The sequence below is a fragment of the Dermacentor andersoni genome, chromosome 6, assembly GCF_023375885.2.
Source record: "Dermacentor andersoni chromosome 6, qqDerAnde1_hic_scaffold, whole genome shotgun sequence".
In the NCBI taxonomy this organism is placed as follows: Eukaryota; Metazoa; Arthropoda; class Arachnida; order Ixodida; family Ixodidae; genus Dermacentor; species Dermacentor andersoni.
The window spans coordinates 63,093,103-63,097,500 of NC_092819.1; the positions used below are offsets into that span (position 1 = coordinate 63,093,103).

General features: G+C 47.2%; 4 non-coding genes across 4 annotated transcripts; all 4 read right to left on the minus strand.

Annotated features, from left to right (window-relative positions):
• Nucleotides 1-925: 925 nt before the first annotated feature.
• Nucleotides 926-997, minus strand: TRNAW-CCA (transfer RNA tryptophan (anticodon CCA)). The gene has a single exon. It is a non-coding gene; the product is annotated as a tRNA-Trp (tRNA).
• A 181-nt stretch (nucleotides 998-1,178) lies between these two features.
• On the minus strand, nucleotides 1,179-1,250 carry TRNAW-CCA (transfer RNA tryptophan (anticodon CCA)). The gene has a single exon. It is a non-coding gene; the product is annotated as a tRNA-Trp (tRNA).
• Nucleotides 1,251-1,431: 181 nt separating this feature from the next.
• Nucleotides 1,432-1,503, minus strand: TRNAW-CCA (transfer RNA tryptophan (anticodon CCA)). The gene has a single exon. It is a non-coding gene; the product is annotated as a tRNA-Trp (tRNA).
• A 181-nt stretch (nucleotides 1,504-1,684) lies between these two features.
• On the minus strand, nucleotides 1,685-1,756 carry TRNAW-CCA (transfer RNA tryptophan (anticodon CCA)). The gene has a single exon. It is a non-coding gene; the product is annotated as a tRNA-Trp (tRNA).
• Between the last annotated feature and the right edge of the window lie 2,642 nt (nucleotides 1,757-4,398).

A 4,398-nucleotide genomic window follows, 5' to 3' on the forward strand; every position in this document is an offset into this window, starting at 1 on the left:
CATGTAATGCGAACAACACCTGAGAGTACTGGAAAAATGCACGCTTAATATGTTCGTTGTCATCCGACAAGACACCTCCTCATTTTATGCTGTCAGTGTGATTTCGCCGAACATGGGCTTTACCAATTCCAAGCGCTCTTTTCGAAGGCGCCTCCCCTGCAGTTACATGTGCCGCTCTTGCCCGCACCAGCGCCCCATGATAACGCTCTTCGATCAGTTCCATTTTTTTTTCCTAATGTAAGTAATCCATTCGCCAGGCGCTTCGCATTCTTTTTCAAGCAGTTTTGCAAGCACAGCCCTTAGAGCGCGCTCATTTAGCTTCTCCTCGTAGGCAATGGAACAAAATCGCTCTATTGCTTTTATTTTAAGTTGTTCCTTACAAAGTTCCCACTGTCGCCATATGTTCAGTTTTCTACTCGGCCCTATTTTGCCGATTTCCTCCATTGCTGCATGATTGAAACCATTGTCTTTAGTGAGCTTGTTATTTATTTTCCCCAGGTCCCAGCTAAACGCAATGCCACGTTTTTGTGATCCCGTCCCATACTCTACTAAACAGCGGTCCTAGAAAGACACCGGCTCTACCTGACAACTGCTGCATTTTGCAATCACGTCCAACGTTACAAATACGGTCCAGGTGAGCGTGGCTTGCACGCTGAAAGTGTGTGTACATCGCATCCCACGCGCTTTGCATACACTTCGCCACATCCTCTCGAGTCAGACGCGCTACCGTTGCGCCACCGAGTCCCGACAAAAGTGCCATGTCGGCGCCTTTGTTCAAGCTGCATGGAGTATATGGTTATGCAAAAAGAACGATTGGAGTGCACTCTCAGTGGAGTGCAGATGACGCGCAATGCCTATCGCAATAATGTAGCCGAGTGGCAAACCAGATGACAATATAATGCGTCAGCGGAAAGAAAAGAGTTATTGACCCGGACGTGATTTGAACACGCAACCTTCTGATCTGGAGTCAGACGCGCTACCGTTGCGCCACCGAGTCACGACAGAACTGCTATATCCGCACCTTTGTTCAAGCTGCATGCAGTATATGGTTATGCAAAAAGAACGATTGGAGTGCACTCTCAGTGGAGTGCAGATGACGCTCAATGCCTATTGCACTAATGTAGCCGAGTGGCAAACCAGATGATAATATAATGCGTCAGCGGAAGGAAAAAAGTTATTGACCCGGACGTGATTTGAACACGCAACCTTCTGATCTGGAGTCAGACGCGCTACCGTTGCGCCACCGAGTCACGACAGAACTGCTATATCCGCACCTTTGTTCAAGCTGCATGGAGTATATGGTTATGCAAAAAGAACGATTGGAGTGCACTCTCAGTGGAGTGCAGATGACGCTCAATGCCTATTGCACTAATGTAGCCGAGTGGCAAACCAGATGATAATATAATGCGTCAGCGGAAGGAAAAAAGTTATTGACCCGGACGTGATTTGAACACGCAATTTTCTGATCTGGAGTCAGACGCGCTACCGTTGCGCCACCGAGTCACGACAGAACTGCTATATCCGCACCTTTGTTCAAGCTGCATGGAGTATATGGTTATGCAAAAAGAACGATTGGAGTGCACTCTCAGTGGAGTGCAGATGACGCGCAATGCCTATCGCAATAATGTAGCCGAGTGGCAAACCAGATGACAATATAATGCGTCAGCGGAAAGAAAAAAGTTACTGACCCGGACGTGATTTGAACACGCAACCTTCTGATCTGGAGTCAGACGCGCTACCATTGCGCCACCGAGTCTTTTTTTTTTTTTTTTTTCTTTATTGCCGACTTCAACACGTCAGTTTACAAAATCAGTCCGCGCGAAGAACACAACACGTATGCTAAAAATACGTCACCCTCACTTGGGGTTACGTGATGAGATTAAAATTCACGCATGTGTAGCAAAGCTTCCATTCTTGGAAGCCACTCAGGCACTGGGTCTTGTATCTTGTATCCTTCAATAGCTCTGCTAACAGATTCACAAAAATACTGTCTTATCGGCCTGGCATCAATGTCTGCGTGGCTGACCGCCATCCTGGATCGCCAAATACTGTACAGGCCCAATATCATAATCATGTCAAAAGGAACCCCGTCTTCACTCTCGACGGGTAGAAATCTAATTCCGAAAGCATCAACCGGTAAGTCTTTTTTAATCGTGCGTTGGAGAATGTCCCAAAAGAAAAGGGCTTCCCAACAATCTAAGAAAACATGTTCGATAGTTTCCGGCTTCCGGCATATGAAACAATGATTTCCCCAAGGCACAAAGAAACCCTTCGCTTCCAAATACGTCTTGACTTCAAGAGTGTTCGTATGGAGCTTAAAGAAGAAACTTTTAACTCCGCCTGGTACAGTCATTCTTTTCACACGTTTTAGAACTGACTGCCATGGACCTGCACAGTACAACGACCTGTACAACGGTACCGGAAGAAAGACCTCACACAGGTCCTTATAAAGTTTCTTTCGCGACACCGCTGACAAATATTCAAACGAAAATCGCACTTGCAAGACGCGACATGCCATGTACACCTCTTTAAGGAAGCCAAAAATGCTCCCTTGCATACTCTCCGAACTAACAACCAAATTTGGCAAAACCCTGCCCAACCTAACCTGACACACAGTTCGCAAAAAGGGGTCATTCGTGTCACGAAAAAACATAAATCGGTTAACCAACTGGCGCAGATATAGATGGGCCAAACCTAGTCCTCCAGAGCGGACGCGGTGAAACAGATTGGTGCGACGTGTCCGCTCCCAAGTGCTTCCCCACACAAAAACCGCAAATACACGGTGCAGCTTCTGCACATTGACGCGAGAACAATGAATTGCTTGCAAGACATACCACAGCTTGGTTACAAAAAAAAGGTTACAAATTGTGGCACGCGCGAAAATAGACCAGCTGAAGCCTTTGAGCCTGTCGGCCTTCTCACGCATTTCAGCAACTTGGCATTTCCAATATGGCTCACTGTCGCGATAATTCTCCAGCGGCACTCCTAAATATTTTACTGGGGTTGCTGTCCAAGTCATGTTTGCGAAATTCGTTGGGGTTAAGGGCCAGTCGCCGTGCCAGAACCCCAAACACTTAGCCCAGTTCACAGCACTCCCGCTCACAGAACAAAAGTCTTTCACAATTTGAACCACAACCCGAACGCTTTCGTAGTCAGCACAGAATACGGCAATGTCATCAGCATACGCGAGAATGCGGACCTCCGCCGCATGCAAACGAAAACCATGAACGCTGTTGCTTTCAATAACGCTCAAACAAAAAGGTTCAATATACAGACAAAAAAGCAATGGTGACAGGGGGCAACCCTGACGCAGGAAAACACGCTGAGAGATGACCTAAAGTTTTTGATAATGCAAGAAGGAAAGCAGCCAGGCACTTGCACCGAAGAAATGCGCACCGTCAAGCAGAAACTAGAGGCAATAGATACGGAGCGATATCGAGGAGCGATCGTGAGGGCGAGGGCACAGCGGCTGTTAGCGGGCGAAATGCCCACAAAACGTGCTTTCGGCTTGGAAAAAAGGCACGCCCGCAAGAATGACATACCAAAAATAGAGTGGAACGGTGTAATCTTCGTAGACAAAGGAAATATAGAAAGGGCCTTTTATGAATACTACAGCGGGCTCTTTGGTTACACCAAAGTAAGAACTGAAGACTTCAAGACCCGTTTCCTCTCTTTAATGCCGCGGCTTAGTGATGATACGAAAGAGCGGCTAGAACTGCCCATTTCAACAGAAGAAGTGCGGAAAGCCATAGAAGACCTCAACCCGGGAAAGTCCCCAGGACCAGACGGGCTAGTAGCACCGCTTTATAAGGCATTCAAAGATGATTTAGCACCGGTTTTGGCTACACTGTTTAATGAGGCTTATGACAAGGATATGCTTCCTCCTCCATTTTTAACATCCCATACAATTTTAATACCAAAAAGCGAAGATGAAGCTAGACTGCGACAGGTTACCGCTTACCGACCCATATCCCTGACTAATGTAGACTACAAGATCTTCATGAAAATTCTGGCTAAAAGACTCCAAGCCGTGATGCAAGAATTAGTGGGACCACATCAGACCTGTGGTATCAAAGGTCGCACCATATATACCAACATACACACAGCCCGGTCCGTGCTCGAGTGTTGCGACGCTTTGCATGAAAGCATCGCAATGCTCCAGCTCGATCTAGAGAAAGCCTTCGACAGGGTGCCGCATGACCTCTTGTTCTCTGTTTTAGAGCACGTTAATGTCGGATCAGTCATCTGCCAAGGCGTAGCCATGGCGTACAGAGGATGCACGACGCGGTTGTTAGTAAATAAGGGGGTGGGAGCGCGCATCCAAGCGCCACCGAGTCACGACAGAACTGCTATATCCGCACCTTTGTTCAAGCTGCATGCAGTATATGGTTATGCAAA